At 36.8% G+C, this 23,367-nt stretch overlaps 1 long non-coding RNA gene and 1 pseudogene across 1 annotated transcript in view; both read left to right on the top strand.

Annotated features, from left to right (window-relative positions):
• Window positions 3,857-5,027, top strand: Gm9499 (predicted gene 9499; annotated as a pseudogene).
• Window positions 9,091-23,367, top strand: part of Slco6b1 (solute carrier organic anion transporter family, member 6b1) — a 91,385-nt gene continuing 77,108 nt past the window's right edge. The window contains exons 1-4 of the long non-coding RNA NR_120500.1: window positions 9,091-9,529; window positions 11,367-11,627; window positions 17,918-18,109; window positions 18,738-18,834. This is a non-coding gene — a long non-coding RNA (solute carrier organic anion transporter family, member 6b1). The remainder of the gene's footprint in view (window positions 9,530-11,366; window positions 11,628-17,917; window positions 18,110-18,737; window positions 18,835-23,367) is intronic.

The raw sequence follows: 23,367 nt of genomic DNA, 5'->3' as shown, positions 1-23,367 counted from the left end.
CTTTATATGCCCCAGTACAGGGGAACGCCAGGCCAAAATGTGGGAGGGGGGGTAGGGGAGTGGGGGCGGAGGGTATGGGGGACTTTTTGGATAGCATTGGAAATGTAAATGAGGAAAATACCTAATAAAAAAACAAACAACTCAGCCACAACAGCTTTAATACACAATACTGTTTGCTGGAAAATATTCTAGTGTAAAAGTGAAACAATGCTTGTGAGAGTAACCCACCAATATCTGATTTGACTAAAGGCCAACTCCATCAAATTGAACCCATACCAAAGGGTGATAAAGAACCAAAGCACAGAGAACCCAGAGACCTAGGATAAAACAAAATAATTCTTGTCTGAAAAAAAAAAGGGGAGCATCAAAATGATATTCTGCTATATTCATACATTAGTGCATTTATCAGTCATCAGGAGAAGCTTCCTTCTATAGCAGAAAGGAATAAATACAGAGACCCACAGCTAGACATTACAGCATTACACACACACACACACACAGAGAGAGAGAGAGAGAGAGAGAGAGAGAGAGAGAGAGAGAGAGAGAGACTCCAAATGGGACGACTCAATCAAATACTTCCTGTCACAGCTTAGCAAACCCCATAGAAAGGAAGATCCAAGAAGTATAAGAATCAGAGGCCTGCATGTGTCTACATACCAGGTACTCTATGTTTATGCTATGGGTATCAGTTTAATATTCTAAGGAACTCTTGAGTGTGAACAAGTGGGTCTCTGATTCATGCCCTTTCCTGTGGGATTCTCTTCCTTCTGTTGGTGTGCCTTGTCGACTTCACTGTGATCATTTCTGTTTTAACTTATTATGCTTTATTTTTTTATGTTGTTTGTCGTTATCTCTTGAAAGCATATTCTTTTCTAATGAGAGGCTGAAAGGGGGTGTATCTGAATGGAGGGAAGTTGGAGAGGAATTGGAGCAGTAGAGACAGCAGAAACTGTAATCAGAGTATATTGTATTAGAAAATAATCTATTTTTAATAAAAAAGAAATAAATGATATATCTTGAGATGACAAGGTTTAATAACAGAATTTCATCTCATTTACTCATATATATTTTTTCTCAAGAACTGCTTAGCTATTTGAAAAGAACTTTAGACCAGTACTACTTATGTTTGAAGTTTGTTAAATATGCACACTTATCTATGGTTTGGTAACATTTTTTAGAATACTACTACAAATTTATGTTTTGTTCTTCTCTTTTATATTTTTATTTTTTTCAGTAGAAATATAAAACTTTCTCTAGGTTCAAGAAGCCTGATCCTATCACAACTATGAGAACAGATTATAACAAACATTGGAACAACATCTTTGAGAACATTTAAGGAAAGGTATAACAATATTATGAAGATATTTGGGAATCTTTAATCTGAGACCTAAGTAAATTGTACATATTCTTTATATTCTATTATGAAGTTCTAGTGATTTCAACTTTCTATGTATTTTCTGGGCCCTATGCCAATCCACATTATTATTACTATTATGATCATTATCATCATTATTATTGTTATTTCTAATCATTCTAAGGAAAGGGGGAAATACATTTTCTCTGCTTGGATGGTTTTTAATCAAATTCTCATTGTTTGGCAGATTGACAAACCTGATATCTACATAAACAGGAGATTTGTACAAGAGGTACTACCTGTACTACCTCCTACTCCTCCCCAAATTCTGTGAACACACTGTGTTCTTTTTGTTTTCAAAGCTTGATATACATATTTCTTCTTGCATCTACTCTTTGCTTGACAAATTATTACTTATTCTGGAGATCTTATCTTAAACAACTTCTGAGAGAAGCTTTTTAGTTTCCAGGCTAGAGGAGACTTCCTTGTGCATAATTACAACGCCCTTATGATTTACATTTGTAGCACATTTAAAAGTTCAATTAGGCTTTGAGTTTTGTGATTGCTTGTATTTCTGTCTTCTCCATTAGAATGTGGATTAGGAAATCCCTGACTTAAATAACTCCAGCATGCTACTGCAAACATTAGAATTTTATTGGAGCTTAGTCTTGTTCATTAAATATTTATTTTCCATTTTATTTTATTATTGCTTGTTGGTATTCATGTGTATGTAGTATTTGCAGATGTGTTCCTATAGGTTCACATGTACATGCCAATGTGTGTGTTCTTCGACATCAGGTATCTTCTCCCATTCTTTTGAACCTTCTTTCTTGAGTCAAGTTTCTCAGGGAACCTGGAGCTCACTGATTTACATGGATTAGATGACCAGTAAGTTCTAGAAATCTGCCTGTCTCTGTATTCCTACTGAGTGGGAGGGTAACAAACAGCTTCACTCAGCCTATTCCATGAGTCATGGGAATCTGAATTTAAGTCAACATGCTTGTGTAGGAAGCACTTTTCTGAATGGGCTATCTTTCCAATGCCACAGTCACATATTTTCTTTATCTGACTTCTGCTATGATTGTTGTAGACTTGAGTGTCTGTGTCAGATAAAAAAAAATACCCATGGAATTACAAAAGTAGTACAAAAAAATCTTCTTTTTCTGTCATGTCAGGTATCACTGTTGTCTGGAAGCATTGATATTAGAATGTCTGTCTCTCCATCACCTTTACTGATAACTCACTCAGACTGTTATCTTTCAACTCCACCTACAAGTCTCTACTGTAATGAAGGGTTTCTGTCAATGGTGCTATAGTGTAATAGAGTACATGTGGGGGCTTCATATTCCACAAATGGAAATGTTTACAAGTCACACTGTTTTCTTGCTACCATGAGTTCATTATAAGGAAATGTCTGTTGTCATTTCAGAGTTCATCAAAAGACGCTTTTTAAAAACGGACTTGAGGAAGGAGGAAGTACAGAGCTGTGCATGTACATATATGTATGCATGTGCATTGTACACTATGAGGCTCTAAAAGGCTGATAGAAATTAAAAACAACCCTTTAACAAATTGTTTAAATCCAGGAGTTGGTTTAATACATCGATGGAAAGACTGAGAAATTAAACAAGAATAGTGAGGGACTTAAGAACCTAACAACGTAGGGAACTGACTATATATTCTGAAAGAAAAGGGAGAAAACAATGTTCTTGATAATTAAAAAGAAAAGAGACATATTCAATCTATTGAAAAAAAAAAACCCAAAACAAAAAACCTCTCATGTCACTCTCTTAGAAACACATTCAAATAACAGAGGAATAAAATGTATACCCTGGTTTCTTTCTTCTTCCCATGTCTGCATTGTGTAAACCTTGCAGGATGTAGCTATTTCAGAGGAACTGAAAAGAAGAAATGGAGGTTTTATTAGTCTGTTTTCTACTATTTTTGCAAAATTCTTTAGGCTGAATATCTAAAAACAATGAGGTTTTTACTCAAAGTTTTGGGTGCTGAGAGTTCATCCACAGGTGGTTCTGTTTGGAACTGTTGCCTATGGCACAGTATGAAAGTGCATCGAAGACAGACAGACAACATTTGAAATAGGAAGCCTAAGAGTAGAATGACTCAGTTTTGCTCTGCTTGTAACAACATGCTCTTATAAGAACTAACTCTATGATTTAAAAATATATATAATCTGAAATGGCAATGCCATACAATAACCTATTTATGTGTTTGTAGTCCCTGCTTGTTAAATGTGCCCACCATTACATTAACTCTATTATCTTCTCAGTGTATCCCCCCCAACAAAGAAAAGAAAACCACCCTATCATGTCACTCTCCAAGAAACACATTCAAATTACAGAGGAATAAAAGGTATATCCTTTTGTCTTCCCGCATTTACATTGTATAAGCCTTGCCAGGTGAAAAAGTATACTACTATACTAGTTCATGTTAGCACATGAACTGGGTTCTCTGCTCCTCCCTGTTCCAGAGACAGCCATATCTCCTTATACACAGTGGTGAAAGTCAGAGTGAATGAATTTGGCCATATTGGCACCTTCTTATCTGGAAAAGTGGAGATTGTTGAAATCAATGACCCCTTCACTGGCTTCAAATATATGGTCTATGTGTTCCAATATGACTCTACCTGTGTCAAACTTAATGGCACAGTCAAGGCTGAGAATAGGAAGCTTATCATCAATGGGAAAGCCCGGCACCATCTTCCAGGAATGAGATCCCGCTAGCATCAAATGGGGTAATGCTGATACTTAGTATGTTGTGGAGTCTACTGGCATCTTTACCACCATGGAGAAGGCCAGGGCCCACTTGAAGGGTGTGGCCAAAAGGATCATCATCACTGTTATTTCTTCTGATGCCCCTATGTTTGTGATGCACAAGAAGTATGATGACTCACTCAAGATTTTTAGTAATATTTCCTAGACCACCAACTACTTAGCACTCTTGGCCAAGGTCATCCATGACAACTTTGGCATTTTGAAAGGACTCATGACCACAGATCATGACATCACTGCCACACAGAAGACTATGGCTGGCCCCTCTGGAAGGCTGTGGTATGATGGCCATGGGACTGCCCAGAACATCCATTGGTGCTGACAAGTCTGTGGGCAAGTTCATATGACACATGAAGGGGAAGCTCCCTGGCATAGCCTTCTGTTTTCCTACTGCTAATGTATCCATCATGAATCTGTCATGCCGTCTGGAGAAACCTGCCAAGTATAATGACATCAAGAAGGTGGTGCAGCAAGCATCTGTGGGCCCATTAAATTTGCATCCTGGGTTACACTGAGAATCGGGCTGTCTCCTATAACTTAAATAGTAATTATCATTCCCACTTTTGATGCTGTGTCTGGCATTTCTCTCAAGGACATCTTTGTAAGGCTTATTTCCAGATATGACAATGAATATGGTTACATCAACAGGGTGGTAGACATCATGGCCTATATGGCATCCAAAGAGTAAGAAACCCTCGACCACCAAACCCAGCAAGAACGTTGAGAACAAGAGAGAGGACCTCAGTTGCTAAGGAATCCCTGTCCCAACTTGGCTCCCAACACTGAGCATCTCTCTCAAAGTTTCCATCCCAGATCACCATAATAATGGAAGGGCCTAGAGAGACATACTCTCTTAAATAACATAAAAAAACTTTGCTGCACCCCCCCAAAAGACACAAACAGAAGAGCTAAAGTATGAAAAGGATAACAGAAGATAATATGTCACTTCATGGGACAGAGAACTGGTCTGTAGCTGGCAATCATCTCTTTTAATTTGTTGTTCCATTAACCATTCAAAATTTTTATTTCAGCTTATGATAAGTAATTACAATTGCTTACATAATATACTCTAGGTCTTCCAAAGAGATTTAAAATCAAAACAAAACAAAACAAAACAAAACAAAACAAAACAAAATTTTCTAAAAAGGCAGGCTGACATGATCTGGGTTTCCTGAAACTCCCTCTACTTGTGGATAGTCAACTTTGTCAGCAAACATATAGTCATTCTGTTAGAACTTATATTTATCACAGTACTTCGTGTACTGTATAAATTTTAATTTTGATTTGCCCTCTACTCTGTTTCTCCAAATTCTGTTGCTATCTTAGCATAGACTCCTGCTATGAAATACTGAACTTTAATGGTACTAAATTGATCTGAATGCATTGGAGATGGAATACAGAGAAGTGAAGTTAAAACCAAAATCCAAAAAACAAAAACAAAAACAAAACAAAACAAACAAACAACAACAACAACAAAAACAAATCCATGGGTGCAGTTTTACTGAAGTGATTGTAAATGAAGGAGAAACCTTACTTCCTCAAAATGAGTGAAAACTACCCAATGATAGTTACGCACAGGACAGTATTCAGAATGCCATCTATCTTTTCTCCAACATCACTGTCAAAACCCAGCTCTTTCCTTGGGAGACACGATGAAAGGAGCAGTCTGAAATCTTATTTATTTTTCCCATAATTGTGAACACACATGAGAAGTCCAGTAATGTGAATACAAGTTACTGAGCCACAGCAAAAGGTGTATTTGAAAATCCAGAAAACAAAATAGCTCAAGCACTAAGATCAGAAATTAATAAATAGAGCCTCATGAAACTTGTGTAAGGCAAAGAACACTGTCAGTAGGACAAAACCTCCAACCCTACATCTGACAAAGTGCTAATACCCAAAATATATAAAGAAGTCAAGAAGTTAGACAATAACAATCCAAACACCATATTAAATAATGAAGTACAGAGCTAAACAGAAATTTTTCAATAATAGAATCTCTAATGGCTGAGAAACACTAAAATGTTCAATGCCTTTATTCATCATGGAAGTACAAATTATTAAAACAACTCTGAGATTCTACCTCATACTCATAAGAATGGCTAAGATTAAAAATTCAAGTGACAGCAGATGCTGGCAAGGATGTGGAGTAAGAGGAACACTCCTCTACTGCTGATGAGAGTGAAAACTTGTACATCCATTCTGGAAATCAATTTGATGGTTTATCAGAAAATTGGAAATAGTCCTAATTCAAGACCCAGCAATACTTCTTTGCATATACCAAAAGATTCCTTACCATACCACAAGTACATTTGCTTAACTATGTTAATATCAGCTTTATTCATATTATCAGAAATTGGAAACAATACAGATGTCCCTCAGTTGAAGAATGGATACAGAAAAAGTGATTCATTTACACAATGGATTAATAGTCAGCTATTAAAAAAGCAGGGCATCATGAATTTTGCAGGCAAATGGATGGAAATAAAAAAAAAAATATCATCCTGAGTGAAGTAAACCAAACATCAAAGGACATGCATGGTATGTACTAATTTATACATGGGTATTAGCCATAAAATCCAGGATAACTATGCTACAATCCCCAGACCCAAGGAAGCTAAATAGCAAGGAGTGCCCAAGGTAGGATGCTTGAATTGTATGCCATAGAGGAAGTTAAATAGACATCAGAGGTGGATGGAAAGAGGGACCTGGGTGGGAGAGAGGATGGCAAGGAACATGCAGTAAAGTGGGATCCAGTATGTGGAGAGCAGGGGAGAGAGAAAGGAATGAGATGATCTTTATAGCCACAAAGGCCACTTTCCTTGGGGTTTGTAGGAATAGTCTTCAACTTGAAGTAGTGTGAGCCGCATCAGATAGTACGGAATCAGGATATTTAAAATTTCAAGGGTAGTTACAATTTTCCACATTATAAATTCCTAATGCCCATATTGGTACTTATGGCTTACCAAGTGTCCTATGTTCCATTAAGATTATTTTTAAAATAACATGATAGTTAGAGGGTATTATAATTTATTTTATTTCCATTTCCCAGAAATAACTAATTCTATAGTTGACTATTAGAATACAAATGTTTTTCCATTGAGAGAAAAGGGTGGTATCAAAAGGTTATTTTTTATGGAAAGACTGAGAGAAATAGAGAGAAGCAGGATCCCCTTGACAACATTGAGAAATGAGATTTTTGAGAAAACAGTTTTAGCCCATTGCGTAGCATCAGCCAGTGGTATCATGTACAGCAAATCTAATGGAAAGGCAGTGACATATTGTACAATACTAGGACCAAATGGAGTTGGTGGTTTACTTAAGGCCTTCCTCAATAACCTTCTTAGGAATATGAGAAAAGACTACTTCTTTGCATATAAGACAGTTAATATATGTTTCTTCACTCAAAGTGACATTGAAAAAATTTGTCATGCAAAGCAAGGCTTTGTTTCAGTATAGATCCTCTGATTCCCAAATTGCTCACAATTAACCCATGACTATAAATAGTTTTTGAATCAGACATCCCTAATCAAGAGTTTTAAATCAAATTTAAACATTAAGAATTTGCTGTAAAATGTATTATCTTAAAAGACAATTAAGGAATCTTAATCAATGTTATTCAACCCAACAGGCATAAAATATTTTTATGTTGTATATAATAACCAGAGTACAAGTATTGGAAGTTGAATACTAGCTAAGACTATTGAAAATGAATAAAATCCTTTCCCAAAAAGAAAACATGAATAATAAAAGTAACAGCCCATGACTTGTACTTAAAATTTCTAAACTTACTTTCTTTAGATTTAGTGTAAAGGTGTAATAATATGGCACATGGGTGGAGGTAAACTTTTTTTTAACCATCTTTTTAATTTATAATGATTTATAAAAAGCAAATACAGTACCTTTTGGCACATCTAAATCATAAAGGAAGTTCTACAAACTTTGACAGACCTTGCAACATGCCAAATGTACTCATAAGTCAAATAAAGGTTTCCCTATCAATTGTGACCACAAGTAAACATTGATCTCTTAAAGTCAAATTCTCAAACACTAATTTTTGCAGAATTCTATGATCCACAATAATACAATAGTCAAACTGACAAACACACACACATATACATACACACAAACTTTTTTCTTTATCTCTCCTATTTATAACTTTATTTAGTACCTTCACACATTATTATCCAGTTATAGATACATCACACTGAAGCAAATCTAGATATATTGGAGGCTGATTCCTCTGTCATATACTTAAATGCACATACATATAAGCACATACATGGATAAACATATACACAATCAAGAGAATAGAGGCTATGAATTTTATTTTTGTTTTTTGTTTCTTTTGTTTTGTTTTGTTTTGTTTTGTTTTGTTTTGTTTTGTTTTGTTTTGTGAGACAGGGTTTCTCTGTGTAGCCCTGGCTGTCCTAGAACTCACTCTGTAGACCAGGCTGAATGCTATGAATTTTAAAGACCGTCACAGTGGATATATCTTCTCATGTTTTCTGATTTTTCTTTCTTCTTTTCTTTCTTTCTTTTTCTTTCTTTCTCTTTCCTTTCTTACCCTTTCTTTCCCTCCCCCTCCCTTATTAATTCGTTATTTATTATTTTACTACTTTAAGAAATTTGCATCAAGTGAGATTATCTAGTTACCACACTGAAGGAAACCTTGAGATACTGCGGTTGCTTCTGAGGTCCTTTGCTTATTTGTTTATTTGTCCCTTTTCCTTTTACAAATATTTTTATTAGTTATTTGAGCATATTGTTCAACATCAGGTTTGAATATATTCACCTCCTCTCTCCTCTTCTTTTCTTCTCTGTGACGCAGAGAAGATGGAATCTAGCCTTGGAACTTCGGCCGCGTCACTCAACCCTTCTGAAGGGACGTTGGCTTCCTTCACTAGAAGTAACGTTCCCTGCAAAGGTTAGAGTGGCAGCGACAGCATCAGTCATCTGAGTCCAGGGAGTACACAGGTATCTTGAAACACACCTGCAGGGACCTGCTTCTGAAAAAGATAAGACATGGACCAGAATCCGGAACAAACGCTCAACAGCACTGTGAAGGCCTGGGTGAACAATACTGTGCAAGCCCCGGTGGACAATACTGTGGAGCCTCCAGTGGACATCACTGGGGAGGCTCCGGTGGAGAAGTTGAATGACGTTAGAGAAGTCCATTTTCAGACAAAACTTTCAGCTGCCATGTTACATATTGCAAGTCTCCAAAATCCTGTCTCTGAAGACTCATCGCAGTTATCAGATACAATGCAAGATGCTTCCTTGGAGGGGCCGTTCGGCTTGGGGCCTCTGGTTTTCCCTTCTTTGCAGCGTTTCAACAACATTAACTATTTCCTGATCTCGTTCTGTATATTATCCCTATCTCAAGGTAAGTTGGAGGATCAGGATTGCTCTGGTAAGTCGAATCATTAGGTAGTCTTGAGGTTGACATGGTGGGAAAAGAGAGGGTATATGACCCTTGGCTTATTTTCCAAGCATGAGCGGAATAAAAGTCAGAGAACATAATTCTTTCTTGTTATTTAAGGTCTTTAGCCACCTGCCTGGCAGGGTACACTCCACACTGTGGGTATCAGCATCTGGCCTCCAATAGAGAGCGGATGGGAAGGTGGCATTAAGTTAGCTCATGCTATTTGTTGACCAACTTAAATTCTGGGTTGAATCTTTTCAGTATTAAAATACAGTTGAAAACAGCATCGCCATCATGAGATCACAGTGGTTTCTGCTCACAATTTTGAAAACACTCTGGCAAAGTAATTTTCAGTCAGGATCTTGTTTTCTCATCTGTGAATTGAGGGTTTGGTGAGATTTGAAGTAGTCCACATCACAAGAAGGAGAGACAATGTTGTTTTTATACATGCGTCTCCTTCCTCCTTCCTATTTTTCCTCCTCTATTATTTTAAATACATATTTTTATCAATAACTTTTATTAATATAAAAAACTCACCTTTTTGGACTATATTCACTAAATAGTTTCAATCCACTTCTGAGCTTACTTTTATTTGAAATTTCTCTGGTTAACTTGGAAACTACATTTACCGAACAGCTTCCTGTTGGCTCTAACACTTAGCTATACCTAACAGTGAGAGGCTGGGGCAATAGGTATCAAATGTGTAGGCAGAATCTTCTGTGGTTTTCCCATTTGGATGGTGATTTTGGCAGCAGGACCCACACTTGAGGTTCTTGGAGGTCAAGTAGGGAATAGATACTCGATCAGTATCAGTCATGAATATTTCAGCAGCACTGTGCTCCTGGGTCTGGCCCTGAGTCAGTAAGCAAGCAGCGAATCAGTTGGTTCTCACAGATTTAGGAAGTTTAGGGAAAATACGGACTCCTAGGTCCCTGAAAATGAAGGCGTTTTTGACGTGGCCTGCCAACAGCACCTTTGCGATTGTGATCCAGCTGTCCTTGCAGACACATGTTTTAACTCAAAACTTTTTGTTTTAATCCAAGAAATGCATTATTTTTTAGCTATCCTCTATATCAAATTATTTATGTTTTGCTTATTACAATTTTATTCTTTACATGCTGGATGACAGTTGTATACACATTATACAATCATTTACTTAGTGCTTAAGAAACATGAAGCAATTTACAAGAAGAGAACAATTTGAAAATATATGTTTTAAGAAATTGAAAATGTTCAGATAGGTTAAACTTCAAGCTCAGAATATGAGCTATGGGACATTCCTAGCAATGGATATTTCTATACATAGCAGGCTATCATTTATTTAATGTTCAAGAAAATGAAAAAAATTATATTGAATGTGTACATTGTTTTTCAAAAAGATTAAAATTGCTCAGAAATGCTAAACTTCAAGCACAGAATTCTAGCTCTGGAACAACATTATATTTAGAAATACAAGCTGGGTTCCAGGTTTTTATTTTTTATGGCTTCAATTTTAGAAACTAGATAAAACATCCATTTGTGTTCTTTTAATTCTTGATAAATTGATACACAGTATGCTTAAAAACAGTGATGAGTTAATAAAAAATAATTTATCTTTAATAAACTAATAGAGGAAGTCACAAGTAGCTTCTAAAATTCGAGTGAAAATATTCATGGGTAGTAAAATTAATTTATAGGTTTTACTCATTCATAATATTATAAATCAGGATAAATTAAAGATTTCTTTGATTATGATGGTTATCTAGCTTGTCGGTTAAAATGTGTTTATTGCCCTTTTTCTTTTCTTTGACTTTTTTAGGTACTATATCTGGTCTCACTCGTGTGAGTACTGGAAATTTTGAGAAGGATTTTTATCTGTCAAGGGCAGAGAAAGTTATATTGACCATCTCTTATGATCTGGCATCTTTATTGGTAGCAATACTTGTAGCGCACTATGGAGGTAAAGGGAGCCGGTCAAAATGGTTGGCAGCAGCTGCCCTTCTAGTAGGGCTCGCATCAATCTTATTTGCCGTTCCATACTTGAAATATGAAATTGTACGTCCAGTGGAAGATAGTGAAGGTGAGATTTTCCAAATATTCTATCATATACTAGATTATTTTTTTAAATCATTGATTCAAATCATATGAAATAATTCATGATGTCTGTGTATTCTCATGTAACGGTGCTTATTGACTATTTTCTGTAGCTCTCTGATTTATCTCTCAAGGAAGAAATGATGCTGAATTTGTTTCCATGCATGTACATCAGGCAGCTAGAAACCACACTTAATTATAGCTCTTATACAATCTATTGGCTTCTACAGGCATTGACTTACACACACACACACATATGCACACACAAAAAATTTACAAAAAATAAAAATAAACTTTTAAAAATTTGTTATCAGTGCTGGGAAGATGTTATAACAGTAGAAACTGGTGTTTTTCCTTTGGAATCTTGTTTATGTCATCTACATTTTTGCATGTATTGTTTAACTTGGGATTAGGAGTCCACTGCTCACCATTTAGAATAGTTTCTAGGTGTCTAATGGCTGAGAAGCAGACGTAATCATTTCTTGAAAAGTACTCGGTTCTTTCTTTTCTTAAAAATTTTTATTAGATATTTTCTTCATTTACATTTCAAATGCTATCCCCTATACCCTCCCCCTGCCCTGCTCCCCTACCAGTTACTTCTTTCTTGAAAATGATTTATTTTGACAGTTTATATCTTCACTAACCCCTTTGACTAATATTTGTTTATACATACACACACATACAGAGTGAGAGGAGAGAAGAGAGAGAGAGAGAGAGAGAGAGAGAGAGAGAGAACTTCTCTTACAGTGATGATGTCTCCTGCTCCTGATTTTATTTTTCTGGTCTTTACTTTTTGTGCTTTGTTGATTAGACACTAGGCTTATCTTCTGCTATGTGTTCTCAGAAGTTTCATGGTATAGTTCATAAATCTCTACTTTTTATTTTACATGTTCCATGATTCCAACTGTTATCTACAATGATGGCAGATCCGTATTCAAGACACATGTAGAACATGTGTTCCCCAACAAACAGGCAGACCTGATATTTCACCACATCATGAAAATTTCAAAGCAAAATCTCTTGACGAATTCATGAAAATACTCATCCTGTAGTGTCACTACTTTTTTTTCTAGAACTTTATATAAAGTGACCATCCGTACCACTCTCATACTGACCACATTCTCAGCAGAGGAGAAAGCTCCCATTACTGAGCTTTTATTGAATTTAGGTTTTGATGATAACCAACAGTCAGTGGTTTGTACTTACTCAGAATGAAGGCAAACTTCTTTTCTATCATTAGGACCAGTGGATAATGAAAACCAGTGTGATGGTTTGTATATCCTTGGACCAGGGAGTGTCACCATCTGAAGGTGTGGCCTTGTTGAAATAGGTGTGACCTGGTTGGAATGTGTGTCACTGTGGGTGTGGGTATAAGATCCTCACCCTAGTTGCCTGGAAGTCGGTCTTCCACTAGCAGCCTTTGGATGAAGACATAGGACTCTCAGCTCCTCCTGTGCCATTCCTGCCTGGATACTGCCATGTTCCCACCTTGATGATAATGGACTGAACCTCTGAACCTGTAAGCCAGCCCCAGTTAAATGTTTTTATAAGACTCGCCTTGGTCATGGTGTCTGTTCACAGCAGTAAAACCCTAACTAAGACAACCAGCTTTGCCTGATTTTCCTAGTTGCTACTTTCCTTCATTTGCAGATTGTTTTCTGTCTGCCAGCATGACATGTCTTTCAAACCTCATCTAGTGAGTGCCCTCAGATATTTTATCTCATTGTCCTTTAATCTCCTGCTTGGAAACCTTGGGACCTGCCCCTTTCACTATGCCAGGTGTCTGCTGTGCTATGTGCTATGATGAATCTGCTGCCTCCCAGTTGGAAGTGTTTCTTTACAAATGGATCTATTTACCTGAAAGTTATCACAGTGCAAATTCTATTCTATCCTTTGAAAATATTTTAATCTTTCTTACTGAACTCCTAAGATGTCCTGTGTTGGGTGAAAAATTATGTCACAGATGAAAATTGCCTTAATTTTTTAAAACTGAAGTTTTACTTTGGCCTACAGTTGTCTATCAGTATTCTTCATTTTTTACTCCAGTTAAAATGAAGGAGCTGTCCTCTAGTGATCCTTCTGTGTGCTCCTACCTCATCCTTCATTCCATTTCTCATCCCCTTCTACTGCTTGCTGTCTGCAGGGTCCCCTTCTCTATCTGTTCTCACTAATGATTAAACATAATCAAATTATTCTCGTTCCATTTTAGAATTTCAAATGCCTCTTAATTTTTTTTGTTTTTTATAATTAAAATTAATTTAATTTTTACCCCTTTCCTTTTCCACCTTCCAATCCCTCCCATATCTCATCCTCCCAACCTCCCATGTTGTTCCCTCCCACAATTCTTTACAGTACCCAACTTTGTCACTCTAATATTTATGTTCTATTACTACTATTGTTACATATTAATGTTGTTTTATCTGTTTGAATGTTTTCCATGTGGTATGTATGTACTCCATGTGCATGCTGATATCTAACAAGGTCAGCGAAACTGTCAGAACCTGGACCTGGAGGGTTCAGATGGTTGTGAGCTGCCATTTTAGGTGCTGGAAACAGACACTAGGTTCTCTAGAAGAACACCCAGAGTTCTGGGTTGCTGAGCCACCCAAGCTCCAAGTCCTTTTCGTCCTTAAAGAATAGCAATAGCAGTCATGATTGTGGTCATTTCTCCTTTTCTCACCTGTTGAAATCTTGTTTCCATACATGATTTCGTGTTGCTTGATTATCTACACTTGTTTATTTGGTGAACTTCAACATGATTTTATGCAAAATGTTGCAACAGAATTATTTCCAGCAACTCACTAATGGAAGCCATGATATTTACTGTTACAAGAACTTACTTGTTGTGAATTTAGAATTCTAATCATTGTTTGTATTAGTGAATACTTTCTACACCCTGATAGTTTCTCTTTTGGGGCTTGCTATGTATGCTATTATGTTATTTCTAAACTTCAGTTTCTGTAACAGAATCATTTTTTATTCTTAAACTTAAAAAAGAATAGATTCATTACAGCAATGGGATCCATTTGTTTTCAGATAACATTCAATAGAAAGCTGAGAAATGTGATCCTTAGGAGTATGTATACTACTAAGCTCAACTTTCGAGAACGAGGCAGAAGTAAATAGGCTTAGGGTGTATTATATAATTATAAACATAGTGAAAGCATCCCCAGTTTTATCATGAAGTCAGATTGGGTATTTAACTCCATATGTTTCCTTTCAGCTCTAAAATTATACCTAGAGACTGTGTAAAGAGATAATCTGATTTTGGTTATACATTGCATGATAGCTTGTTTGCTGTGAAAGAGAGAAAAGACATACAGAAGTGCTGATATTAATTACAGAGGAACATAAAGGAGGGGCCACCAAGTTAGGAAACTGGATTGGTCTCATAAGATTTTGTAGGATTATTTAGGTCACACACTAAAAGACACTGGCTAGAATTATTGGGAAAATAAAAAGTTAGCATGCCTTACAAAAACAGAGGCAGATGTTCTCAGCCAACCATTGGACTGAGTGTAGAGTCCCTAATAGAGGAGTTAGAGAAGGGACTTAAGGAATTGAAGGGGTTTGTAACCCCATAGGAAGAACAACAATATAAGCCAACCAGACCACCACCACCACCACCACCACCACCACCCCCCCCCTGAGCTCCCAGGGACTAAGCCATCAATAAAGGAGTACACATGGCTCCAGCTGCATATGTAGCAGAGGATGGTCTTGTCATGCATCAATGAAAGGAGAAGTCCTTGGTCCTATGAAGGCTTAATAAATGCTCCAGTGTAGGGGAATGGAGGACAGGGAGGTGGGAGTGGGTGGGTGGCTGAGTAGAGGAAAACCCTCATAGAAGCAGGGGGAGAGAAGATGTGATAGGGTGTTTCTGGGAAGGATGGAAACCAGGAAAGGGGATAACATTTGAAATGTAAATAAAGAAAATATTCAAGAAAGAAAAAGAAGTAAGCATGAGTTATAGTTGTGGTATGCTTAGCTATGGATAGGCTCTCCAAGGTCCAGGGAACACTGCAGAAGAATGAAAGAGCTAGGTGGGGTGGAGGGTTTGGGAGGCAGTGTGAAATACTGAATTTAGCAAAGAAGCACCCATCATAATCTTTAACTCAAAGAAGCTATAAATATCTGCACATAAATTATTCAAGATAATCTACAAACATATTATCAAGAAAGGGAAAGGAAAGCACATTTCCCCATGCATTCCTATATATTTATATGTAACTAGATTTTGCTAATGTAGAGTTCAGCAGTGGGGTGCCTAACAAGGTGCCCATGCTTCTGCAAATAACCCATCAACCTTCATCCAGTAAACAACTGAAACAGAACTCATGGAGTAATTGAAGAGGTGAAGAAGAAGAAGAAGGAGGAGGAGGAGGAGGAGGAGGAGGAGGAGGAGGAGGAGGAGGAGAACAAGATGAAGGATAAGAACACAAGCAATGAGGAGGAGGAGGAAGAGAAGAAGAAGAAGAAGAAGAAGAAGAAGAAGGAGGAGGAGGAGGAGGAGGAGGAGGAGGAGGAGGAGGAGGAGGAGAACAAGATGAAGGATAAGAACACAAACAATGAGGAGGAGGAGGAGGAAGAGAAGAAGAAGAAGAAGAAGAAGAAGAAGAAGAAGAAGAAGAAGAAGAAGAAGAAGAAGAAGAAGAAGAAGAACAACAACAACAACAACAACAACAACAACAACAACAACAACACAACAAAAACAAAAACAAAAAGAAAAACAAGAAAAGAAGGTAGATTGAGTGTCTAATTCAAAAGAGGAAGCCAATCAGTGTAAGGGTGAGGCAGACAGAAAGAGTAAGGGATGAAACTGATCAGAATGCATCACATACATATTTGAAAATGGCATAAAGAAACCAATAGCATTCATCATGCATTATTAAAAGGAGGAAAAATGACCGGTTTAAAGAAAATCACAATTTTAGAGACAATTTCTGATTTGCCTTAACATTGTGTATTATTATACAGAAACTAAGCCAAATAAGGTTTCATTAGTGTAATAAATGTAGTATTCCCTTTTATAGTTTTCTACAATATTTCAAGAGAGTATGTTAAACTTCACCCAATATGCTCATAATATATATGATTTAGTGTCACCTGCTTAGCTCCACCAACCTAACAAGTATTAAGAATAATGAGAAGTAACCTGTGACCCAGAGGATTTAAAAATCTAATTGGTGTATTATCACACAGTCACTATGATGGTGTTGGTGATCTCTGTTTATTTGTTTGTTGATACAGGGTTTCTTTTATAGCCCTGGCTGCTCTTATAGCCTTGGCTATTCTAGAACTCACTGTGTCAGTCAGGCTGGCCTCAGCTCAGAGATCCTCCTGCCTCTCCCTCACACATACTGGGATTAAAGGTGTGCCCCACAACTATCTAACTTAATGACTTAATACCTTGTTTTGATGATCCTATGTGTACTTGTCTTGTTGCTGTAAAAAAAAAGTCAAATACAACTTAAAAATAGGAAACATGAGTTTTTTAACTCAGTCTTTCAGAGTGCTACCTCCACATTTACTAGTCTCCATTGACTCTGAGCCCATAGCTAGATAGAAAATTGGGAGTGTGCAGAGGAATTCTGTTTACCTTATGGTGACTACAAAACATAGTGAAGATAATTAAGGAGATGTGACAAGGAACTCCTTTCAGAGACAAGGTTGTATCTCTCCCTCATAGTTCTCAGAACTCTCCAAATAATATCAACAAGGAAATAAGAATTGAACACATGAGACTTTAGAGAGGTATTTCATATGCAAACCATAATGGCATATTACCGAAGCTCAAGAGTCAAAAATAGGAAATTATTTCATCAAAAAAGTCTGGATGTAATTTAAAGATTGCTAATGAAAGGGATATGGAACTAAACTCAGATAGTGGACCATTCAGGGCATTACAAGTACTTTTCTTGTGGAGACAAACGTCAAAAGAACAGGACTCAAAGTATAGGAAAGTGAGTATACATGTATTACATATGAGTAATTGTGTATGCATATAAGCATACCTGTGTAGATGTAATCTTGTACATACATGCAATCATAGTTTCATTCATAATATGAATGATTCCTTCAGTATTCTGACACATTTTCTTTTACTGTGCAATTTCTATTGAGAATATTATCATTAAATAAAGAATATGATCATTAATTATATTAGTACATTCAATGCAAAAATATTAAATAAAAGAAAAAATCATGGTGTTAGTAGCAACTGCAGATGTATTGTACAATCCAATTCAGTGAAATATAACTTTTATCTTTCAAAAGAGTTGTGCATAGATGAAGAAGAAAGAACAATGCCAGATTGTGAAGAAAACATAGTACCATTCAAATCAGAAATTATCATTTTTTCCATCATCGGGCAGTCTCTTCAGGGAATTGCAGGAATGCCGATGTATATCCTTGGTGTAACCTATATTTATGACAACATTTCCACATACATGGCTGGCATCTATTTAGGCAAGTTTGCTTTTTCTATTATACATGGCCCATTTTGAATATTCCTTGGATTTCTGTATGTTTGAACAGACACAGAAATAGTGTCGGCCCTGTGATGCCATTGTATTAAGTGCTGGTAATTTGCTTGCAAAACTTCAAAATCACATCGATCTACCTGATTGTGAGGTTTGGAATACTAGAAAAATCTAAGTCACTGAAAGATGTAAGGGAATGGAAAATGCATGTATGTTTAAAATGCATTTTGCTCTGTCTCTCTGTTGACAGAGAGGGGGGGGGAGTAATTTTCCCAATGTCTTGTGTAAACTGTGTTCTACATAAAGTAAACATTGATATATCTCAAAATAATCTATCCCTTTAAGAAAAGACAGCATCAACTCTTGCATGAATTTCTCATGAACTTCCTGCCCTACTAATTTGGGATTTGTTAGAATCAATTCCAGAAATTATTTTAAAAATTTCTCTTTCTCCTTCTTTCATCCTCCCCTTTCTTCCTCTCTTTTCCTACCCATCTTCTCTTTGTAAAGTAATAGAAAATATCATGAAAAAAATTCAAATATCATGGATAGTTTAGATTTTTTTTAAACGAAATTAGATTTTGAAACTCTTTAGTCCTTTGTTCCTTTTCAAGGTATCGCGGATGCTGCATTTGTATTGGGATATGGTCTGGGCTATGCAGTAGGATCTCCAAACCTTAGGCCTTCATTTAATCACAGTTCGGAGGAAGAGTAAGTCATACTGCTTACTTTACTATTTAGTTTACATTGTATAGAATATTTATTGAATAGATAGAGTAACTCACAAATAGTGCATAGAAAATGTATCCAACTTCTGGTGATGTGCACATGTATAGTGTTCATTTGTATTTTTACTGTTTGAAACGGGATACCCAGGGAGGGGTGGGGCCAAGCTGCTCAGAGGAGAATGAGATGGGGAAGGAGAGGGATTGTGGGAGGGAGTGACTGGAAGAGGGACAATGAGCAGGACATAAAGTGAATATGTAAAAAAGAATTAAATTTTGAAAAACATTACTAAATTTTATGTTTTGTTGAAAAAACATACAGTTTTGATTCAACACAATGTAATAGTAATATCTACATGTATGATATGTAATAGTGTTCACTTTACTTAATTAACGTTTTTTTTCATGTAGTATTCTGTTTACATTCTTCCCCACATCATGCTTCTCTCAGATCCTCTCTACCTCTGTATCTACCTAACATTATGATCTTTCTCATTCATTCATTCAAAAACAAAACAACAGAAAAACAAAAAAAGAAAGAAACCCCATACCAAAAAAAGTACAACAGTGAATAACAAAACAAACAAGCAAATGAACAATGAGGAATAAAAAATGCCAAAACAAAGCAAAATGGAACAACAACAACAACAACACCTCAAAAATCCTTGAGTTCATTTTGAATTTGTCACCTATTCCAGGTAATGGGACCTGGTCTGGAGCATTGTTGTTATACCCAGTGACACCTCACTTTATTTGCAGGAAACTTATTGTCCTTTTGCAAAATGTCATCCATTAGAAATAGCTTGATAAGCAAATGGTCTGAAGAAACAAGCTGGAGTAGCCATTTTAATATCAGATAAAATCGACTTCCAACCCAAAGTTATCAAAAAAGACAAGGAGGGACACTTCATACTCATCAAAGGTAAAAATCCTCCAAGAGGAACTCACAATTCTGAATATCTACGCTCCAAATGCAAGGGCAGCCACATTCATTAAAGACACTTTAGTAAAGCTCAAAGCACATATTGCACCTCACACAATAATAGTGGGAGACGTCAACCCACCACTTTCATCAATGGACAGATCGTGGAAACAGAAACTAAACAGGGACACAGTGAAACTAACAGAAGTTATGAAACAAATGGACCTGACAGATATCTACAGAACATTTTATCTTAAAACAAAAGGATATACTTTCTTCTCAGCACCTCACGGGACCTTCTCCAAAATTGACCATATAATTGGTCACAAAACAGGCCTCAACAGATACAAAAATATTGAAATTGTCCCATGTATCCTATCAGACCACCATGGCCTAAGACTGATCTTCAATAACAACATAAATAATGGAAAGCCAACATTCACGTGGAAACTGAACAACAATCTTCTCAATGATACCTTGGTCAAGGAAGGAATAAAGAAAGAAATTAAAGACTTTTTAGAGTTTAATGAAAATGAAGCCACAACGAACCCAAACCTTTGGGACACAATGAAAGCATTTCTAAGAGGGAAACTCATAGCTCTGAGTGCCTCCAAGAAGAAACGGGAGACAGCACATATTAGCAGCTTGACAACACATCTAAAAGCTCTAGAAAAAAAGGAAGCAAATTCACCCAAGCGGAGTAGACGGCAGGAAATAATCAAACTCAGGGGTGAAATCAACCAAGTGGAAACAAGAAGAACTATTCAAAGAATTAACCAAAGGAGGAGTTGGTTCTTTGAGAAAATCAACAAGATAGATAAACCCTTAGCTAGACTCACTAAAGGGCACAGGGACAAAATCCTAATTAACAAAATCAGAAATGAAAAGGGAGACATAACAACAGATCCTGAAGAAATCCAAAACACCATCAGATCCTTCTACAAAAGGCTATACTCAAGAAAACTCGAAAACCTAGACGAAATGGACAAATTTCTGGACAGATACCAGGTACCAAAGTTGAATCAGGATCAAGTGGACCATTTAAACAGTCCCATATCACCTAAAGAAATAGAAAAAGTTATTAATAGTCTCCCAGCCAAAAAAAGCCCAGGACCAGACAGGTTTAGTGCAGAGTTCTATCAGACCTTCAAAGAAGATCTATTTCCAGTTCTGCACAAACTACTTCACAAAATAGAAGTAGAAGGTACTCTACCCAACTCATTTTATGAAGCCACTATTACTCTGATGCCTAAACCACAGAAAGACCCAACAAAGATAGAGAACTTCAGACCAATTTCTCTTATGAATATCGATGCAAAAATCCTCAATAAAATTCTCGCTAACCGAATCCAAGAACATATTAAAGCAATCATCCATCCTGACCAAGTAGGTTTTATTCCAGAGATGCAGGGATGGTTTAATATACGAAAATCCATCAATGTAATCCATTATATAAACAAACTCAAAGACAAAAACCACATGATCATCTCATTAGATGCAGAAAAAGCATTTGACAAGATCTAACACCCATTCATGATAAAAGTTTTGGAAAGATCAGGAATTCAAGGCCCATACCTAAACATGATAAAAGCAATCTACGGCAAACCAGTAGCCAACATCAAAGTAAATGGAGAGAAGCTGGAAGCAATCCCACTAAAATCAGGGACTAGACAAGGCTGCCCACTTTCTCCCTACCTTTTCAACATAGTACTTGAAGTATTAGCCAGAGCAATTCGACAACAAAAGGAGATCAAGGGGATACAAATTGGAAAAGAGGAAGTCAAAATATCACTTTTTGCAGATGATATGATAGTATATATAAGTGACCCTAAAAATTCTACTAGAGAACTCCTAAACCTGATAAACAGCTTCGGTGAAGTAGCTGAATATAAAATAAACTCAAACAAGTCATTGGCCTTTCTCTACACAAAGAATAAACAGGCTGAGAAAGAAATTAGGGAAACAACACCCTTCTCAATAGTCTCAAACAATATAAAATATCTTGGCATGACTCTAACTAAGGAGGTGAAAGATCTGTATGATAAAAACTTCAAATCTCTGAAGAAAGAAATTAAAGAAGATCTCAGAAGATGGAAAGATCTCCCATGCTCATGGATTGGCAGAATCAACATTGTAAAAATGGCTATCTTGCCAAAAGCAATCTACAGATTCAATGCCATCCCCATCAAAATTCCAACTCAATTCTTCAACAAATTAGAAGGAGCAATTTGCAAATTCATCTGGAATAACAAAAAACCTAGGATAGCAAAAAGTCTTCTCAAGGATAAAAGAACCTCTGGTGGAATCACCATGCCTGACCTAAAGCTTTACTACAGAGCAATTGTGATAAAAACTGCATGGTACTGGTATAGAGACAGACAAGTAGACCAATGGAATAGAATTGAAGACCCAGAAATGAACCCACACACCTATGGTCACTTTATCTTCGACAAGGGAGCTAAAACCATCCAGTGGAAGAAAGACAGCATTTTCAACAATTGGTGCTGGCACAACTGGTTGTTATCATGTAGAAGAATGCGAATCGATCCATACTTATCTCCTTGTACTAAGGTCAAATCTAAGTGGATCAAGGAACTTCACATAAAACCAGAGACACTGAAACTTATAGAGGAGAAAGTGGGGAAAAGCCTTGAAGATATGGGCACAGGGGAAAAATTCCTGAACAGAACAGCAATGGCTTGTACTGTAAGATAGAGAATTGACAAATGGGACCTAATGAAACTCCAAAGTTTCTGCAAGGCAAAAGACACCGTAAGTAAGACAAAAAGACCACCAACAGATTGGGAAAGGATCTTTACCTATCCAAAATCAGATAGGGGACTAATATCCAACATATATAAAGAACTCAAGAAGGTGGTCTTCAGAAAATCAAATAACCCCATTAAAAAATGGGGCTCAGAACTGAACAAAGAATTCTCACCTGAGGAATACCGAATGGCAGAGAAGCACCTGAAAAAATGTTCAACATCCTTAATCATCAGGGAAGTGAAAATCAAAACAACCCTGAGATTCTACCTCACACCCGTCAGAATGGCTAAGATCAAAAATTCAGGTGACAGCAGATGCTGGCGTGGATGTGGAGAAAGAGGAACACTCCTCCATTGTTGGTGGGATTGCAGCCTTGTACAACCACTCTGGAAATCAGTCTGGCGGTTCCTCAGAAAATTGGACATAGTACTACCGGAGGATCCAGCAATACCTCTCCTGGGCATATATCCAGAAGATGCCCCAATGGGTAAGGAGGACACATGCTCCACTATGTTCATAGCAGCCTTATTTATAATAGCCAGAAGCTGGAAAGAACCCAGATGCCCCTCAACAGAGGAATGGATACAGAAAATGTGGTACATCTACACAATGGAGTACTACTCAGCTATCAAAAAGAATGAATTTATGAAATTCCTAGCCAAATGGATGGACCTGGAGGGCATCATCCTGAGTGAGGTAACACATTCACAAAGGAACTCACACAATATGTACTCACTGATAAGTGCATATTAGCCCCAAACCTAGGATACCCAAGATATAAGATACAATTTGCTAAACACATGCAACTCAAGAAGAATGAAGACTGAA

This window comes from Mus musculus, chromosome 1 (genome assembly GCF_000001635.26).
Source record: "Mus musculus strain C57BL/6J chromosome 1, GRCm38.p6 C57BL/6J".
In the NCBI taxonomy this organism is placed as follows: domain Eukaryota; kingdom Metazoa; phylum Chordata; class Mammalia; order Rodentia; family Muridae; genus Mus; species Mus musculus.
The sequence above is the reverse complement of the archived record's forward strand: the minus strand, read 5'-3'. Positions and strand labels throughout refer to the sequence as shown.